Here is a 22,421-nt window from a genome sequence, read left to right as displayed (position 1 = left end):
TCTATAAATTATTATAAAACGTACAATCACTAATGTTAATTACGTCACAGAAAGTAACTTCTTAGAAAATTATTAATTCATATAAATATAATCCCTTATTATTAATAATCTATTTTTAATACATCATATATGATATTACTATTGGTCATTATTTTTAAGCATAGGTCACTTAACACAATGTGGACACATACATATATATGTAGATGACTTTAAGGATTCAACTGTTCACTTCAACTATTCACTTGTTAATGTTCAAACTGTTTATAATGTAGTGAATTCTCTCTATCTTTCTATCTATCTATCTCCCTTTATATGCTAATGATCATGTGTTAATCAAATTAAAACTGTATGGTTAAATTAAAACATGTATGGATATGTGTTTGTTTATTTCTTTTAAACAATATTGTTGACAAATAATTATGACCGATTAATTAGTGTAAAGAAATACAATTTTTTTATATAGTTGAGATCATGAGTCAATTGAAGCTAGACCACCGTGAAAAACCTGGAAGCACTGGACGACTGTTTCGTCCTATTGTGGGACTCCTCAGCAGTGTGCATCAGCGACCCCGCCTCGCGAGATTCGAACTCCGGACCTAACAGTCTCGCGCCAGAGCACTTAATCGATAGACCACTGAATCGGCATCTCCACGAAACCCCCTTCTGATAATGATCATATGCTCACTAGTAACTGTCTCCATGAGGTAATTCCTGGAGTTCTAGTGAGAAGTCGTGACCAGTGGAGCTAATCCATATCAGGTAGAGACAGGTATCTACCTCAGTACAATGGAAGTTGGTCGCGCAATTTCGTGGATTGGTTGAGGTTAGACACTAACACCGTTGGATGCCGGTTTAGCGGTCTATCGGTTGAGTTCTATGACGCGAGACTAGTAGGTCCTGGGTTCTAATCTCGCTCGCGAGGCGGGATCGTGGATGCAAACTGCTGAGGAGTCCCATAATAGGACGAAACGGCCTTCCAATGCTTCTAGGGTCTTCATGGTAGTCTAGCTTCAATGACTCATGATCTCAACTTTATAAAATTACTAAAATCTCCACGATACCCCCTTTTGACAAATTTTTTACATGTACTTCATTGAAAATTATATAAGAACAATAACTATTTTTTCTTTATGGTAAACGGAATATACCGAATTAAGATATTACATAAGAATGACTGGTTCAGTAAAGAGTTATCTTTTCGGATTTTGGATATGTGTTCATGTTAACACAATCATTAAGAAAGATAACATTCGCATTCACTTTAGCAAGTTTGATAGAATAACATAGAAACCCATTAAGTTCTTTCACTGTTGAAGGTTCCTTGGAATTTTGTTTTTGGTAAGCGGAATACATCCATCAAGATATTAAATAAGAAAGATTGATTATTCTGTCAAACTTGCTGAAGTAAATGCTAATATTATCTTTTTTTAAAGATTATGTTGACATGCACAAATATCCAAAATTCGAAAAGAGAACTCTTCGCTGAACCAAACTTTTTTATTTAATTGTCATTTTCATCATAATGCTTGTGAATTAAGGCTATATCGAGGCAATACGAACAGTATGCACATATGCCAATAAGAGACTGATCAGTTGCAGTCCTAAACATCAATAGGAAGATTCAAACAAACAATACCAAGTGAATGTCATTTTCATTGTTTACAAGAAAAAAAAGTCCTATAGTTCCAATGAAAGTAAGTTAAATAGGAGAATGAATGTGTATTCTTTATCAAGACAGCTTCAACAAAAAGCAAACAAATTTGATCTTTCGATTATTCTTTTTTTAATACCCTCTATACATGACTTTTTCTTAATTTCGTTTTTTGTTTTATTATCACAATTACCAGACTACTTAAACACCTGAATCACTTCACTTCATCTGTACAAATACAAATACTGTAATATATATATATATTCTTAATTCTAAATATATCTTCATTGACAAACTATGTATTGTAAGCAGATAATTTAATATCCATCAACTTCTCTAAATCCCTGGGTTATCTTATTTTCATTTATATTAATGTCTCCTAACTTCATTGTTTGATTAAATGCTGCCGTATAAGTGATCAGAATTTGACTTAGTTGCCAAGTTCAAGTTCAAATATTCATATTTAAGTCATTTTCTTTGAGGTTGATCTAGTGTTACTGTTTAATAGTTGAAAGTTTATAGTTAACTCATATATTTTAATACTCAAACAAAGATAGCAAAATATTCACTTAGTGTTGTATACTTGTATCTTCCCATTGTTATTTAGGACTGCAATCGATCAGCCTCTTGTTGGCATATGTGCATCCTGTGAGGACTGCCTCTATATTGCCCAAAGTCGCAAGCTTTATAAGCAAAGATGGATAGTGTCTAGCAGTGGAATCCAGTACGCACGTTTCGTCCTATTTGGGACTCGTCAGCTGGATGTATTTGCATCTCAGAGTTTATGTTCACTCCAAGACTCGAACCGGGTACTGTTCGCTTCAAACTCCATCACGTTATCCACTTAGCTACTGAGTCTTGAGTAAACACCAACTCTGAGATCCAGGTACATACAGCTGACGAGTCCCAAGTAGAACGAAACGTGAGTACTGAATTCCACTGCTAGCCACTATCCATCTTTGCTTATAAAGATATTAAAATAGTTTATTTGTTTATCTTACGAAAATAAGACCCAAATGTATTTACAGTTATCCAGAAACAGTAAATTACTAGTGTAGTGAACAAAACACGGATAGGGACAATCGAATGTATTTCAGCACAACATTACAGAATATCTCATAAAATATGAGAACCATATAGTGAACAATTAATTTGCAAAATAACAATCAATTGTTTCAGTTTGACTGTTTCTTCTGCAACTATCCGTCCATAGTCTCCGATTATAATTGTTCATGCATTTTCGTACCAATTGCGTGCCATTCCCGTTCTCTCCTTATTGATCTTATACATTCAATGCCCGACCATCACCATATACTACTTATGTGGATATCAGTAACCCACACCACACTAGTACTTTATAACAGCTTGATTTGTTAAACTTATTTCCCATAACTGATAATTACCTTCAGAGTAATGATTAATGATACATCGAAAAACCGTGATAAACAAAGCCAAATACTTTCAAACAACAAAGTATTCTAACTACAAATGAATCGAATGAATAATTTCACTAAATTTTCGTAAAAGTAAAAATGATATGATCATTATGCAACTTCATTGTTTACAATTTAACTTTAAGAGGAAGATTAAGGTCGAAAGTGAAAAGTTATCTACAAATAATTTGTTATGTACTACAAATGTTCAGTCCATGTTTGAAGATGAATATTTTCGACAAGTTGATGATATTGTTATGGGTAGCCCCTTGGGGCCACTCTTGGTTAATGTTTTTGTCGTATGTTGAAAATAAAACGAGAGAGCTCATCATCGAGGTAACATGGATAATATATTAGTTATATGTGATAAAGATTTTGAGGTTTCCCAGTTATTAGATAAACTCAATGGGGTACAGAACGATATCATAATGACCTATGATACAGAAAATAATGACCAATTTCCTTTTTTAGACATACGTTTGAGTTGAGACGGTCAGTCTATAGGAAACCAACTTGGACGGAACAGTATTTAAATTTCCATAGTTTCTGTCCATTGTAATACAAGCGAGGCTTTGTTAAGTTCCTTTCCAATAGGACTCACATAATATGCAGCACTGATACGGTTGAAGTAGATGAAAAGCTGATGACTGGCACACTATCAAATGGTTATCCACCAAAGTTTACAAATAGGTGAAACAGTCAGTCAACACTAAGATATCTCGTTTATTCAGTCCTGAAGAAAAACATTTATATCTATCTACCATATAGAGGTGAATCCAATAGTATGGTCTTAAGACAGAGATTGTAAGCAGCCATCGAGAAAACCTACTATGCTGCTAAACCGGTTGCGATTGAAAAGACTAAGCCCATGATCCCAGACAGACCTAGACAATACACAAATGAATACGTCACACCCCAATGCATTCACCAATTTGCATGTTTATGCGTACACACATACATACGAAGGAGTAATCGGACAATGAGAACAAGGGTCATGGAATATATGCCTAGATGGCTTCAAAAGCAGTTGGTGTCAATTGATCCGATCAACGTGGCAAGTAGAAGACAATGCTCATTGATAGCCAAACACACATAATTGAAACGGGGTACGGAAGTGACATCAATATATGTTATAAAATATTGCATAAAAATTGTCAAGGACGAATTCTCAGTTTCTCAGAAACCTTGACTATTCGTAAATTTAAACCCTCCTTATGTGCACAAAAACAATTTGTCGTAACCTTGACTTTACCCTGATAATCTTTGAGTCATTTTATGGCCTAGAGTAATGCGACAATTTCCTATTCTATACGATATAAAAAAATTTCTCTACCCTGTATTACCTTGTTTACTTGAACTTTCATTTAAGTGACCTTTATTAATCTTCATATAAAATGCCCTGACAAGTATGTATGTGACCAGATTACCCGAAATGCATATCACAAATACATCACATTTTTTCACATCAACTCCGTCTCCTAAGTGCTATATCGAAATTTATAAAAAGGACTAATTGCTTCATTTACTATCAATTTATTAGAACTGTATTAAACTAATGATAGTTCTTAGGTATCAAAGCCAAGGTTAAACTTGATAGTTTCAAATAGATTGAACATTGGATAAAGAGATAATAACAAATATATTTTTTTTATTGTGATCTCAAAGAGTAGAAAAATTGTATTTCAGATGTTTCGTGACTTGATTTAAGTCACTTCTTCATAGTAAATAAATAACCGAAATAAAATTAACACAAGTTTCCTTTGTACTATTAAAACTTATGCATTTTTACTTTTAAAACCCATATCAAGTAACTTAATATAACAATTCATGAAATTGTACTTTTATAGAATTCAGCTTAATTTAATTATTCTTCTCAAAAACTGTATTACAGTTATTATTTATTTATGTAATCACATAAATTGTAGGCGGCCTGATTGAATACCTGGGCTACCTGTTTTCTGCCATCTAAATATTTCAACAAGTTATCTGGGTTTTTTAATTTTGTTTTAACTTATCATTATGTCTATTAATCGCATAACCTATACAGGAGCGTTTATGAAAAGCATACGTACTTTCGCTGCAAAAATTACAAACAAGTACAATAAGAGACATCATGGTGGTTGGCAATATGCATTAAAGAGGATGAACATCAATCAAATGTCGATTCCAGAGCTGCTTAATTCTAACTGTCGATCTCTAATTAACAAGGTGGACTATCTCCAATTTCTGTCAAGTCAAAACATGTATCGTAATTTTGGTGTCATCACCATTCAAGAATCTTGGTTAACTGACTTACAGGATGATTGCTTAGTATCATTATGTGATTTTAATATCTATCGTCAGGATCGATCAAAAAACAAAAAGACCTGTGGTGGCGGAGTAGCTAAGTTTGTAAACGTTAACTGGTGTCGATCTACTTTTGCCTGTTTCAAGTTTTCAAATGACTTTATCGACTGTCTAACTTTAAGGTGCCGTCCAAAACACCTGAATAAATACAAATATATTTATGTTACCAGTGTCTACATGACTCCAGACTGCACATCATCTGCGCTATCTGGCTTCGCTGATAAATTTACTGAATTCGCCGTTACTGCCTTCAGTGATTCACTTTCAATTGCATGTGGTGATTTCAATTCATGTGACTGTAGCTTCCTTACATCACTAGGTCACCTAAATGTAGTAGATTTTCCTACTCGTTTGAATGCTCATCTAGACTTGGTTTTCATTAATGATGTGGGTACCTATGTGACTCGCAAACGTGCTCCATTGTCTAGCTCGGATCACTGTATAATTCGTGTTCTACCTAAAGTATATGGTAAACATGGAAAGAGTACACACATACACCATACTAAAAAAGTAATATACAGGAATTACTCAGAAGAAAATTTACAAAATCTAAAAAACATGTTTCGTACGACCAACTGGGAATTATTTACAGATGACTCAATAGAAAACACAACTGATGTTATCAACTGTTATCTTAAGTTCGGTTTTGATATTTGCTGTCCTACCGAAACCTTCTTTTTAAGTTTTGATCGACTTACATCTCCACAACTAAAACGACTACAGAGGGTAAAAGAAAGGATGTACAAGAAGAAAAATACTACTGAAGTTCGTAAGTTAAATGGTCAAATAAACCAAGAGATTAGACGTCTCAACTCTGTGTTTACTCAAAAACTCCTATCTTGTAAAAGCTCTCCAAGTATGTGGAAACTCTTTAAAGAAATTACAGGGAACAGGAAGACTAGGAGCGATAACCAGCTGAATGCTTGTGACTTAAATAAGTCCTTTATACGACAGTCATCTGACATCATGCTCCCTATATCCAAGGGTCTGAAGAATAATTGTTTCCAGTTTCACTGAAAGTGATGTCTGAAAATGTCTCCAGTCACTTAATTCATCCCAATGTTTAGGACCTGATGGTATCCCAAACCTCCTTTTTAAAAAATGTGCTGATGTTTTATGTTATCCATTAACGAATATCTTTAACAGATCCTTCTCAACTAATGTCTTACCGAAAATGTGGAGAAAGATAAAGATAATCCCTATACCAAAGAAAGCTTCTGGTGATAAAAATGCGAAACTTAGACCCATTGCAATAACTTCACCTTTCCTTAAAATAGTGGAAAAATTACTGATACAACCACTTCAACCTGCAATAAAAGAGCACTGTGATCCATATCAGTTTGCTTACAAATGCAAAAGAAGCACATTAGATTCCGTTGCTGTTCTGCATCACAATATAGTGTTCGGGTTGGAAGAGGGTAAGAAGTATGTTAGATGCGCTTTCCTGGACTTTACTTCTGCTTTTGATTCTATTCCAAGACACCTCTTACTTAACAAGCTGATCAGCGTCGACACTGACAGCTGGATAACCAATTGGCTATGTTCCTACCTTTCTGGAAGAGAACAGTACACTGTATTTGAAGGAAAGTGTTCAACATCTCTATTGTCTAATCTAGGTGTGCCACAAGGAGCTGTTCTTTCACCTTTGCTCTTCTCTTTTTTTCTGCACGATCTGCCACCTTCCACAGAAAACACTTTTGTAAAATATGCGGACGACCTCACTGTATGTATGCGGATTTCTACCTCCTTACATCCCATAGAAATGAATGAGTTTTTATCTCGTATTGAAAGGTGGTCTGTTGGTAATGGTCTCTTACTCAATCCATCTAAATATCAAGCTGTTAATTTTAGCTTGAGACATGGACAGAACCTACACTCTATTTTGGGATCCCATAATGCTTGTGCCATTGGAGACTCCTTAATAAACAGTGTCGAAGGTCAAATATCTTGGTGTTATTTTTTCCTCTGATCTTTCTTGGTCTTCTCATGTTTTACTCCTATCGAAAAAAGTTTACCGTTTGACATACTACATAAAGAGGCTGCATGCTTTTGGGATTACTCGCCATTTACTCTTACAATTTGTAAATTTCTGCATATTACCTATTATTCTATATTGTTCTCCATTATTCTTTCCTGGGCTTTTGAGAAAAAACTTTGCTGTTTTGCGTAGAGTGCTGAAGGCGGTTTGCAAGGTATGTGGTGAATCTTTTGAAGTCATTATTAATATGCTTGTGGATAGACATCTTAAGTCTTGCAAACTCTTGGCAGGTGTTATCTTATCAGATACTAACCATCCGCTTCATTCATATCTTTCTCCTTGTATATCTTCTTGTAGAACGAGACGTAAATACATTAAAATCCATACACGCAAGCAAGTCTATGAAAGTTCTGTAATACCTTACTTAGCAAATTTACTTTGTGACGAACAGGCTGTTAGAGTTGACCTGGTAAATAACCTGTCTTCTTAAGCATGTTTCAAATTTGATAATTTGTATAAACTCAGTTTTTCTTAAACCTTTTTCATTCCTTTTCTGTTTTTTTTGTTTGTTTTTTTTTGGAAAAAACTTGTTGAAATAACTCGTGCTGAGAATTCTATATTGTACCAGATTATAATATTGAATAAAGCCATTAATAATAGTAATAATACAAAGGGGCACCAGATATATATACGCCACACAAATCTTATTTGATTTGTGTGAGGGCTGTGATACTGCCCAGGTGCCCAGACTGGGGCAGGTGGTTTTCTTAGGGAACCACACCCGGAGTTTTTGGCCTAAAAGTCTGATCCACAAGGCAGTGGAACATCGTAAGGAGACACAGTCCCATGATAGCCGGTGACCAACGATTGATTCATACACCATTTGTTCCCTCAGGATACTGGAGTCCATGTACATCATTGGTTTGGAATCAGGGTTTTCCAAATGAGACCATAAACTCATTCAAATTTCATTAGTTATTGATTCACACACTACTTTTCTTTCTAATGATAATTTCAAAATACAAACTTATCCTAAAATCATTAAAGAGAAAGAATTTATTGGCAAAATCTCAATGAACGAATTTAAAGTAAATCCAACATTTCACATATCAATCTTGTCCAAGCTTTTTTAAAGGAAATATAATCAAATATCAAAACAATAGAATATAAATAGATACGTGGTTAACTAGTTCATTGTATTCTGAATAAGTTATCCAATGTTGGATTGACTTAAAATTCGTTCACTGAAATTTTTACAAATATATTCTTCTTCTTTAATGTTTCACATCAAATTGACGCTTAAATACCTTAAAACTATTCAATCAAATGTAGATGAACGTTCTTATTTTTATTTTAAATTCATTTGCATAGTTGAAATCATGAGTTAATTGAAGCTAGACCACCATGGAAAACCTGGAAGCACTAGTGGTCTATCGGTTGAGTGCTATGGAGCGAGACTGGTAGGTCCTGGGTTCGAATCTCGTGAGGCAGGATCGTGGATGCTCACTGATGAGGAGTCCCATAATAGGACGAAACGGCCATTCATTGCTTCCAGGTTTTCGATGGTGGTCTAACTTCAATTGACTCATGATTTTACTGAAATCTCCACGAAACCCCTTCTGTTAAAATCACTCGTTTATTCATTATTACGTGAATAAGTTTACATGACAGCATTATAAATGAATAGAATAAATGTATATTGTCCTAACAACAACAACGACAAAAAATTGTATATAATTTCAATGTATAATGAAATGAATAATGATTGATTAATTAAGATCTTGTCGTCTAAGACCATATAATTGGTTCATAATGAATAAGTATCACACGTTTATACAGTTTCCTATATTATTATGTTAATAATATACAATATAATAATTATAGTATTACAGCAAAACATGTACATTTACTACTACTACTACTACTAATACTAATACTAATACTACTAATTATAATAATAATAATATCAAAACAATCAACATTTAATATGTAAATAATTTTGTACTAATTTCAATAGATGATGCAGATAAAACATCAAATTTTTTAAAATATTATTTGTATGACCTGAATTCAAAACTAAGATTGTAGATTATCATTTATAGTTAGTCATAATTTTGAAAATTTTAATAATTGAGATCATGAATCAATTGAAGCTAGACCACCATGAAGAACCTGGAAGCACTGAACGGTCATTTCGTTCTATTGTGGGAATCCTCAGCAGTGCGCATGCACGATCCCGCCTCGCGAGAATCGAACCCAGGACCTACCAGTCTTGCGCGCGAGCACTTAACCGATTAACTAAAACAAATTACATGAAGTTATTAACTGAGAAACATTTCAAATAGAGTTTATTCTTTACAATTATGTCAAACAATGTGAAAATGCTAACTTCAAAAATTTCGATCTTTTAACTTTATATATGTTGATTTCGGCACTGGATCCCTGAAATATCCAAGGAATTAATTTTATTAATTAAAAAAACCCACAAAATTATTTTGACCAATAATTTTTCTTTCTATACCATCAACTATGATATACTTTCGGACGAACAAGGAGGATCTGAAACAGACACAAAGGCAATGATTGGCAAGTCAAGGACAGCATTCCTACAGTAGGACAATATATGGAACCCGAAACAACTATCAATTAATATCAAAGTCACAGTCTTCAATATGAAGGTCAACACAGTTCTACTAAATGGAGTTGAAACTTCGAGAACTACCATAACCATCATCAACAGCGTACAATTATTTATAAACAGTTGTCTACACAAGATACTCAATGTCCGTTGATCGGATAGCATCAGCAACAGCCTACTGTGGGAGAGGACAAATCAGCTTCCAGCTGAGGAGATAATCGGAAGAAGATGCTGCAAATGGATAGGACATAAAATGAGGACATTATCAAACTGCATCACGAGACATGCCCAAACTTTTAATCCTGAAGGGAAACGAAAAGGAGGAAAATCGAAGAATACACTGCGTTGGGAATTGGAAGCAGTTATATAAAGAATGAACAACAACTGGTAAGAACTGGAAAGAATTGCCCAGGACAGGGTTGGATGGAGAATGGTGATGGTTGGCCTATGCTTCTCCACGTGGAGTAACATGCGTAAGTGAGTAATTAAGTAAGTAATGATATACTTTTATTGATATCAGATTGATTCAGAGTAATAACAACTATTTAGACTTATCAAATGCTCTTTACATTCAAGAAGCGGTATTGAAGAAGTAGTTATTAAAATTTCAATCTTTTTATTTAACAGACTGTTACTTAAACCAAATAAATCACTAAGATTTATGGATAGTGATTGGATAGAGGTCTGTCGAAATATCATAATATCTAGTTGATCATGTTTTTATAATTCTCATAAACTTACTAAATTAATAAACTGTCAATGTGTATATTTCAGAATTTATTTCCCTACTGTTTATGTCAAGAATGTTGATATTTAAATATTACTAATTTTATGGACAGTAAACATTGAAACCACCTCTATCTATTTTATGCACTCTAAATGTAGACAGACGTCACTAATAATCATAAGTTTTTCATTAATGCACGTGAATTCATTATTTTTAGGGGGGTTTCCTCACAGAATGATCTGAGTCTAGGTATGACAGAGAACCAAAGGGGACTTAAACTGATGAAGATATTTTATGAAGGTAGGTTTAATATGTATGCAGTATATTCGCACAGATTTACTTTCGAGTTTTCAATGTGTAGTTAACCATGACAACTCAAAATTATTTATAAAAATAAACTGAATCTTTCTAAAGATGGATACATACATACATCTTCTTCACATTACAGTTATATTAATGATATCCAATGTAAACCCAAATCCGTGTGCACATTAACTTCATGTAAGATGTATTTCAAAGTCATAACGATAGCTTCTTTTAAATTCCAGGATTTTCATTGATACTTTATTTTACTTCATTATTACCCCTTTCATCCTCAACTAATATGTAAATTCATTCTTCATAATCCTCTGAAAAACAGAACATAACGTATTAGATCTCTCCTATTACATGTATTTTATTATTATCACTACCGTATTATCAACTCCGCCTACAGCTCCTCCAGGGGCTACTGCCGTTCCCAAGCCCTGATAAAGGAAGAGGGTTGGGCATGGGGTTATCGACCCCATCCCGTAGAATACTAACTCGCTAAAAAATCTCTAACCAGAAAAAATTACTCAAGTAAGTACTACCATATTATCAATAAAAACCAATTCTCATACTCATTAAAAAAGTTAGTTTCATTTACCTACATCAAAAATCATATTAATTGTTTTAATTATAACATACTCCATTCATATTTTACCTGACTGTTAGTTGATTAAATTTATACCCCACACTTTTACTTATATTACACTCTATTTAGTTATTATTTACACTTTAGAGTAAATATTGCAATCTTTTTCAGAATATCATGTTTACCCAATGTTTACCTTCAAAATGTGACCTTGTCATAATTTGTTAATAAGTGTTCAGTACTTACTTACTTAGTTATGCCTGTTACCCCCAATAAACCGCCGACCAACATTCTCCAACCCACTCTGTCCTGGGCCTTCCTTTCTAATTCTTTCCATCTTTTGTTCATTCTTCTCATGTCTGTCTCCAATTCTCGGTGTAATGTGTTCTTTGGTCTTTCTCTTCTCCTTTGGCCTTCGGAATTCCATGTAAGGGCTTGTCTTGTGACGCAGTTGGGTGCTTTTCTCAAAATGTGTCCTGTCCAATATGTGTTCAGTAGGAATTATTAACTTATAATTAAAAATCATGATGATTTTCTTGAAGCCTATATGACAAAATTGTAAGAATTTATTTTGTATATTCTGTTCTTCATTATTCTAATTACTTATTTATATATATTTACAGCACTCATAAGTAGCATACAATTAATGACAAAATATTTTTTATACCTCTCAGTGTACTATCATAATGATATCTGGTCAATTGAATTGGTACGAATTACTGCGCATACAATTCCAGCAAAACATTCAAGGTTAAGAAAGAAGGAGCTATCTGGATAACGAGACTACTGAGGATTTGTGTAGATGTGTTTTGATACGTGTATTGACATAAATTAAGAGTATTTTGAAGGAATTAAGTATTATACATCCTGAATTTTGTAAACCACTCAGTTAGTCATGATCAATATTGAAATTAGTACATACGTCTGTCAGCCCAAGTTGCTGTACTGTATAATAACAATAAGATAAAAATGATAAGATGAATAAAAATCTATATATTATTAGTATCAGTGGTGGTGAAAAAGCTTAAACAATGGGGAATATGGCTCCAAAAGAGTGTATCAATGTAAGAAACAAAAAGGTATAAATAAATATTCGAGTTGCAGAACAGAACGTTTAATTCACCCTTTGTTTTCAGTTTGTGTGATGACAAAGACCAGTCCTGTAGTAACATTTTGCACTTACAGTCAGAGATCATTAAAAAAATGCTAACACTGTTACTCAAGGCAATCAGAAGCCCGGGTCAATTAAGGTTCTATACCACACAGGACTGTTTCAGTTGAGTATTTTAAGTGGACAAGTGAATATCCTAGTAGGACATCAATACCTTGAAAGAAAGTAGGTGCTATCTCTTTAACGAAATCCAATAAAAATCCAGATTAAGGACAGTTTTGGTCAAAATCATTTGTTTTTGTATGGTGCCGTTGAGATTGGTCCATTTGTAGTTTTATCACTTGAAGTTTCCAGTCCAAATGATTGTACTTCATAAGCTCTGACTCAACCAGTAGTGTCCAAGTGGAGCCATTCTGGTACACCCACTCACTTTTGCTTCAAATCAGATATAGCATTTTCAAATTCCCCAGACGTGAGGGATTTTTATTAGTCACCAACTAAATTGTCTCAGTAAGAAAAGGCAAGCCAAGGGCATCTGGAAGGTCAACAAATTGTTCCTTAAATTTTCTACTCATAAATCCATTTGTGTTGCTTGAAATAAGATGGTCTCATAATTTCTAGAGATGGTCTTACTAACAACTTCTTAAAGCTTACCACTTTGAGTAATATGAATAGTTGTCTAATAGTTTAGATTGTTAGAGTATATAACTGCTGTTTTTATTACAGAATGGTAAACATACCGCATTACCCAAGGGTGAAGATTGACTAAGTGCTTAGTTAGATTTACCGTGAACAGACCGCCGAACATTTCATGCTCAAAATGTCTACAGATAGGTTTCATTGTGACATTTTTCTCAGTCCAATATTAGGTGGAGACAAGCATGAGCTAGAAATAAAGTATAACTAGGTTATGGATACATACTTAAGAACGAAGGATAGCTTTTAATGGAACCTGTTTATTGATGATGGTACATATGAAAGAAGCCAAACGCAGAAGAGAACGATTCATATTAGAAAATAAATAAGTAATCTAGTATTGAATAAGATAACGTCAAGCACTGCCGAAGGTAAAGGGAAGTGGTTTTCCCTTTCTAGTTTCCTACACTGTGGTAGAAGCGTTTCTATTAAGGTAACTCAAAAGTAGACTGTTTTAAAGGTAGTCTTGAATAACTGGGACCATGATTAGAGAAAACAAAAGATAACTACTTGATGCTGATCATCTAGAGGTATTTGAGCTCAGTTAACTTATCACATGAACAAAGAAGTTATAATCGTTTATTGATTAATAATTAGATGAATATCTTTTATAAATGACATTTCTTCACACCATATAAATAAATTTTCGAATGTTATCTATATAGAATAAATACAAACATAATCCCCTAAGATGAAACTAAAAAATATGACAAAACCTTTATTATTACAAATTATTATCAATGCACTGACTCATTTTATCGGAAGGGGGTTTTGTGGACATTTTAGTAATTTTATATAGTTGAAATCATAAAGACATCACTGAAGACATTGGTGAATGGTTGCTCGATTTCGTGGATTGGTTGAAGTTAAACATTAACACCGTTGGATGCCGGCCAACTCAGTGGTCTAGTGGTTGAGCGCTCGCGCGCGAGACTGATAGGTCCTAGGTTCAGATCTCGCGAGGCTGGATCGTGGATGTGCATTGCTGGGGAGTCCCACAGTAGGACGAAACGGCCGTTCAGTGCTTCCAGGTTTTTCATAGTGGTCTAGCTTCAACTGACTCATAATTTCAACTATACAGAAGTTTGATTTTTTTAATTTCTTTATTCTTGGTCTTCGAGATTATGTTAATGAGATAGTTTAAGGAAGGTAAAGAGACTTTTAGAATTACATAATTCATCACTAAGAATTCAATATTATTGGTACATAATTTCTATGATTACTTTAACTGAAGTAATTAAAATAAATTTCCTTCAAGCATTCGTTGCATTCTCAGTAAAGAGAGATAAAACTGTTTTTCAGACAAATATCATAGTCACAATGTAAAGATGTTACAAGAATATAACAAATGTTAAAACGTTCTTTCATAGTTGAAAGCGTGAGTCAATTGAAGCTAGACCACCATCGGAAACTTGGAAGCACTGGACGGCCGTCTCGTCCTATTATGGGATTCCTCAACAGTGCGCATCCACGATCCCACACTCGCGAGATTCGAACCCAGAACCTACCAGTCTCAAGCTAGAGCCCTTAACCAATAGACCACTGAGCTAGGCGGCATCCAACGGTGTTCTTTACAATATACTCAATAATGCTTCGATGCAATTATTCCGAATTCATAGAACAGTTTAATTGTCACTGAAGCGTTATATCACATAAGAGTTGTATGAAGTAAGTAAATCTCTTTGTAAAACAATTTCCAAACAATAAAAATAATGGATTCATGTGTTGTTTGCTTGTATCTTCCCATTGTCGTTTAAGACTGCAATCGATCAGTCTCCCATTGGCATATATGCATCCTGTACGAATTTCTTCGATATTGCTTTAAGTTACAAGCGAATGGTACTTGGTTCGAGTCTTGAAGTGAACATCAACTCTGTGATGCAAGCACATCCAGCTGATGAGTCCCAAATAGGACGAAAGGTGCGTACTGGATTCCACTGCTAGCCACTATCCATCTTTACCTAATAAAAGTATTGCTTTCGTTTATCCTCAAATATATTGAAGCAATAATGAAGTGAACAAAAACTTAAGTATGGTAAACCAATTTCTGATTTTATGCAAAATTAAACAGTGTCTTTGTAAAACATGAAAATCATACATTAAATAAATCATTTATCTATCTTCCTTTAGTTTTCTTTTACATACTCCATCATTCTTTCAGTTCTGTTGTTATTCCGAATTACTCTCTGTTTTCTTTCTTTTCCTCTTAATTTTAATCTTCTTCTAGTATGCAATCCACCTCTAATTCCTGCTATATACTACTTATCTCTGTCCACAGCACAACATGTTTTACAATTACAACATGCGTATTTAACAAAACATTCACAAAATATACATGTATATTCAATGTAAAAAGCAATGAATTATTGATTTCGTTATACATATGCATATGAATTACTTGCCTAAAGAATAATTTCATGTTTATGTATTTCAAAATTATGACATTTATGATTAAGTTTACATGCCTAAACAAGACAAGGAATCATGACTATCAGTATGGAGTTGTGAAGATTGTTAAGTTTTTGATTGATATTATGAATCGATCGATATGGATTGATTGAAGTTAGACATCAACACCATTGGATGTCGGCTGAATGGTCTAGGGATTAAGTGTTCACACGAGAGATCGAAGGTCCTGGGTTCGGATCCCACGTGCGAGGTCGTGGATATGCATTGATGAAGAGTCCCACACTAGGACGAGACAACCGTCCAGTGCTCCCAGGTTTTCATTGGTGGTCTAACATATATCGATTCATGATCTCAATCGGAATTATGGTTAATTTACATTAGTTATGAAAACTAAAATCTTTACAACTACAATGTGTATCAAATGACAACTCTTCATTTATGTCAAATGTCAAGTTTTAACAAAAAACTTTAATTCAAATACATAAAGTTGATAACATACATTAGATTTCACTTGTTTTTTTGTTTCAGAGAAATATATGGATTCTGTTCAAGTTCTAAAGGAATTCCACATTGCAACAAAACACTTATTTGGATTCATTTTGTATTGTTTGTTTGGATCTTCCTATTGTTGTTTAGGATTGCGATTGATCAGTCTCTTATTGACATATATGCATCTTGTACGGATTTCCCCGATATCGCCTTAAGTCACGAGCGAATGGTACTTGGTTCGAGTCTCTGAGTGAACATCAACTCTGGGATGCAGATATATCCAGATGATGAGTCCCAAATAGGACGAAACGCACATCAGTGATTGCATTGCTGGCCACCATCCATCTTTGCTTATAAACACTTATTTGGTTCAGTCTGAATTTTAGTGGTTTTCTAATTAGTATCACTCGATGAATAAAATTATCTCGCAATCCTTTTACTCTATGAGAGTACCTGGCATTTACTCGTACTCTGTTTCCAAAAAAGTTACAAAACATTGTAGCCATTAATTCACTGTAATAAACTAATCAACTAAATAATAGTCATGCACTCCCTATCGTATGACATTGGAATAAGTTTGTGAAGTCCTAAACAAAATTTAAGGCCGATGAAATCCAACTGCTTTATAAGCGATCAGGTTACGTACTGACGAAATTGGGTGGTTGTCTCCTTGTGTCGATAACTGACTAAAGTTTGTTTTGATTTCGTGTAGTATTTTTGGTACCATTGTTCAAGGATTCAAACCTAAGATGAAACAACTATACAACACTACATGATTTTCATGTGTTATCCGGATATTACTAATCAGTGATAGAAGATAACTGAAAATCAAATCAATCTCCCCAAGCTAAACTTATCAAACTGTTTTGTAACATCTAATAGTTCTTAAAACACATGGAGGAAAACTTCTTTAAACATTGAACTATTAGTTTCTTAAGCAGGACTTAACCAGGTTATCAAAATGCCTTATTAAATCCACCAACGTTTAAATAGTATATTTGTCCATTGATCTCGAAAATAGTTAATAAGTCAAAAGTCCAGTCGTGTATGAATGAATGCAAACTGTCGGCAGGCCAGAAAACTTGGACGAAAGAGATGTCCGGTATCTCATCAGTTTCAATAGTTTCTTCCCACTGTTCTCATTTTACAGTAAAAGTCATCTACAAATAATACTATATTCACCGATAAATCATAGTTACAGATAGATGCTATGCATGATAATCGACGAAACGGACGTCCAATCTTTCCAGGTTTTCAATGGTGGTCTAGCATAGATCGACTCATGAACTCAATTATTAAGAAAGATATGTAACAGATTAAGGTTGTATTAAATAACTAATTTAGTTCACTGTTCATTTCCTATTAATTTCATTGAGTTAGAGTAAATTCAGTGGTTGACAAGTTTAAGTCCCGTTTACGGCTACAAATAACACTTAAAATCCTCTGAAATAAGTGTTATTGCAAACTATCTCATAAATATGAATTTCCATATCATTCTCACTTTCCTGTAGCCCTATATGCCCATAGAATTTACAATAGTATGGTGTATTACATCTTATAAAAATAATCCTCTTTCACATAGAAATCGTTGTAACCAAACTAAATCCCTATCTATTATCCGTTATTAAATAACCATAACTCATCTATGTATTGATTCTCTTATTCATCAGGTTTTACAAGGTCTGGTTAGTTCACTTACAAAAGTAAGTGTTGAGTTTATACCTAATACTGTTAGAATAATAGCGATTTATTGAATAACCATTCACAAGTATATACACTAAGCCAGATATACATTATTTTATCAGAATACCCTTTATCGAAAGCTTTTAGTTTAGTCCAAGTACAAAAAAATATTCAAGTTTAAATTTAGTACAATTTAATGTTTACTGATGTTTTGCTAAGTAACCTCTTGATTTAACTGTGTCGAGCCACCTAGACTAGTGGCCACATTGCAACTTGATCGTTAGCATTCGATCTGCGATAAGAAGGACTTGACACACATGACAATGATCACACCCAGTGATCAATCAATTGTACTTTGTCAACTATGTACATCATGTATAATCTTGACTTACTAACGACTTAACTAAATCAGACCCTCATTTTCATTGGTAACGTTTGTAAAATAGTCAAATTTTAATAGATCGTTTCTTTTTTACGATACTTTTAAATATTTCATACAATTACTTCCATTTATAAATTTGACTAAAACAAAAACAACAGAATAACAAGAATTAATAATAATAATATATTCTGAAAATAATATTTACAGAATTCACACCAGTTTACAGGCATGATCAAATTGATATAAAAATCAACATTTAATGTAGAGAACAAACATGAAATATAAGAAAGTTTTATGTTTGCTGGTTTAGTAATTGATAAGTAGTTTATATATGGCATATATCACGGCAAGCCAATGCAACACCAGGGAACTTGTCATTTTTTCTTAAGTGGATAGCCTGATGATTTATGAACGTTGTTCTGTAAGGTTATTTCCAGTGCCAGAGCAAGTTATTGATAATTATCTACAACTAGAGAAAGTAAGATAAAAGCAAAGAGCACGGAACAACAAAACAATGATAGCAAGTAAGAGGTTAAACATTTAAAGTTCCGATAATCTCACTTGTGGAGTAAGATACACTTACAGGCGCTAGAGCATTTAATGCATTTTCAGAAGAGCAATAGGCATTAATGGATCGAACAAACAATGGGAGAGAGTTTAACGTACGGATCGTTTGAGGTAGATTATTTCAGAGCCTAGAAAACTTACAGGTAAAGTAATTCATATAGAGAGAAGATCTAGAATATGTTTGTTTCGCTAAAGACAAGGAGTTACGAATGTCGTAATGTGAAGCTTTAGCATATTGAATCGCCTGGCTGGATGTGCAGGATAGTTTGTTAAGTATTTTGAAAAAGAAGATAAGGTTAAATTTGAGTCTCCTCTTCCATAAAGGGTCAAGCCCTAGTTTACTACACCTAGAATTATATGTCAAGACACTATCAGTTCCAAGAGTACGAAGTGTAAATCGTCTCTGCACTGATTCAAGTCTTAATTTATCCTTTATGCGCGTGCTACTAAGGAGAAACGCGCAGTATTCGAGGAGTGGTCGAACACAGACTTTGTACATTATAATACGAGATTCGCTGTTATGAAGGTTTCGAGTTATGTAACCTATATGGCGTTGAGACTTGGACGTTTGTTTCATTATCTGTTCAGTAAACGACAAGTCGTCGGAGTACCTAAGTCCTAGATCTACTAATGTGTGTAACCTAGATAACACTTTACCATTTGTGGTAAGATCGAGGTTGAGTGATGTATCACCGAAGCATAACTATCCACATTTAGCTGTATTAAGCTCCAGTTGCCATTTCGAGCACTACTGTGCTACCTTGTTAAGCTCCGTGCTGATACAATTTTGAATATTGCTCAGCTCATGTGGAGAAAATGAGTACACCACCTTAAGATCGTCTGCATACAAAAGGGACTTACCCTAGCACTAATACTAGATATCCTTGGCTACGAAGAGAATAGACTAAATTAAAGAAGTCAAAATGACATGTCATACAAGATCGATTTTTAAGAAATCCATGTTGCGAATCATCAATAAATTGTTCAGTCAATAAATAGTTGGGTAGTTCGTCACTAATAATTTTTTCCATAATCCTAGAGATAACTGGAGTAATATTTATTGGCCGATAGTTGTTCATGTCAGTCTTATCTCCGGATTTGTAACGTGGTATGATGTACGCGGTTTTCCAATGGTCAGGATAAGAGCCTGATTCTATAGAGAGAGTAAACAGCTTAAGGAGAAGAAGTGGAATATCTAAAGGTTCCTTGTCACCTACTTACAACCTAAAGATTATCATTGTTATTATTAGCTTTATTCAATATTATATTTTTGGCACAATAAAGAATTATCAGCATATAGTATTTCATTGAGTTTACGTTTCTTATTTCTTGATCGATCCTGACGATAAATATTGAACGATCGCCAATTAGATGTTAACATTTCAGGGATCGATATCTGAATAATGTACATTCTTTTCAATTCATATTGCCAGCCATCACGATATCTCCGATTGTACATTTTTGTAACTTGTACAGCGAAAGGTCGTAAAGTTTTCACAAACTTACCTGAATAGGTTATGCAATTAATTGACTTAGTGATCTGTTAAAACATACAAGGAAACAGATAACTTGTTGAAATATCTAGATGGCAGGAACAGGTAGCTCAGATATTCAAGCAGGCCACCCGTATTATTATTATAATTAACATGATTGTATTAATCATTAACAATCGGTGTACATACTTTATATCATGACATCATAACATAGTATTGAATAACATAAAGAGCAATAAGTATGGGAAAACGAAAAGAGATGTTAGAGTCTTAAATAATGTAAATATTTATAGTTTGAATATAAGAACATTCTAGAAGAAATAGCTAAGAACATTATAACAGAATTATTTAGAAATAGGACATTATTGTCATAGTTATGTAACTATCAAAACAAAATGGACCAACTGAGTACGGATGAGATAGGAAGTAAAAATCAACAACTAGTATCATGAAAAGTAGAATAGTTCAACAAACCTTTATAAATGAATTCACCACTGCAAGACAAGATTGATAACTGAATCTTTCTGATTATAGAGTTTTGGAGATTGTTGAACGTTATTGAAATTATCAACCTATCAGTGTTAGGCCACCATTGAAAACATGGATGCACTGGATGGTCATTTTGTCCTAGTTTGAGACTCCTCACTAATGGGTATCCATGATCCCACACGGGAGACCCAAACAATGGAAGATTGTTATGTAGTGTCGTAGATTGTTTGTGGTTAGACGTAAACACTGGTGGATTCCCACTCAACAATCTAGAGGTTAAGTGTTCACACCCAAGACACCAGGTCCTGTGTTCGATTCCTGTGTACAGAATCGTAGATGTTCACTGGAGAGAAGTCCTATACTAGGTTGAAATGACCATCTAGTGCTTCTGGGTTTTCAATGGTGATCTGACATTTATCTGTTCCTGATTTCAAGTGAATCTTTTTAGATACATAAATTTGGTTTAAGTCTTTTTCTTACAATTACTTCAACAAATCGTATTAAATTTGTTGTTTTCTATTGATTATCTTAAAGAAATTTGAGACATCAACACTATGGTCACTGTCAAACAGATGGCATATAATCGCACTGCCGAAAACGTGTTATCATTTCAGTCAAAGCTATTTTTATAAATATAACTATAACATTGTGTAGATATTATAAATGATAAACAGAATTATTCCCCTAACTTATCATCTTCCTTTTGCCAGTTGAACTAATGATTATAAAAATCATTGTCTAAAACCTTCTCATCATCATACTGTAGCGAATTAGAATACGAGTGGAGACAATCAAATGTACAAAATTACAGACTATCTAACTAAAATCTGACAACCATACAGTAAACAATTAATTTGCCAAATAACAATCAATTGTCTCAATCTTAACTGTTCCTTCTGCAAATATCAGTCCATCTTCTCTGATTTCATTGTTCATGTATTTTCATACCAATTGCGTTCCATTCGGGTTCTTTTCTTATCAATCTTCTACTGAAATACATTCAATGCCTGACCATTACCATATACTACTTATGTGAATATAAGTAACCCATACCACAATATTAATAGTGATATTTATCATAGTAAATTGTTCACTATCTTATTAAGGTCAGGATAAATTCTCACTAAGAGAAATGTTTAACGGCTCAACTACTATAAACAAAGAAAACTCAGAAGGGGTTTTTGTGGAGATTTCAGTATTTTCATAGTTGATAGCATGAGTTAATTGAAGCTAGACCACCAAGGAAAACCTGGAAGCACTGGACGGCCGTTTTGTCCTATTGTGGTGGTCTAGCTGGTGATCTATCTTCAATAGACTCATGCTTTCAACTATGAAAATACTAAAATCTCCACAAAATCCCCTTCTGATAATAATAATCATATGCTCACTAGTGACTGACTTCAAGAGATATTTCCTTGAGTTCTAGTGGAAAGC

This window comes from Schistosoma mansoni, chromosome 4 (genome assembly GCF_000237925.1).
Source record: "Schistosoma mansoni strain Puerto Rico chromosome 4, complete genome".
Taxonomy (NCBI): domain Eukaryota; kingdom Metazoa; phylum Platyhelminthes; class Trematoda; order Strigeidida; family Schistosomatidae; genus Schistosoma; species Schistosoma mansoni.
Note: the sequence above shows the minus strand (reverse complement) of the source record.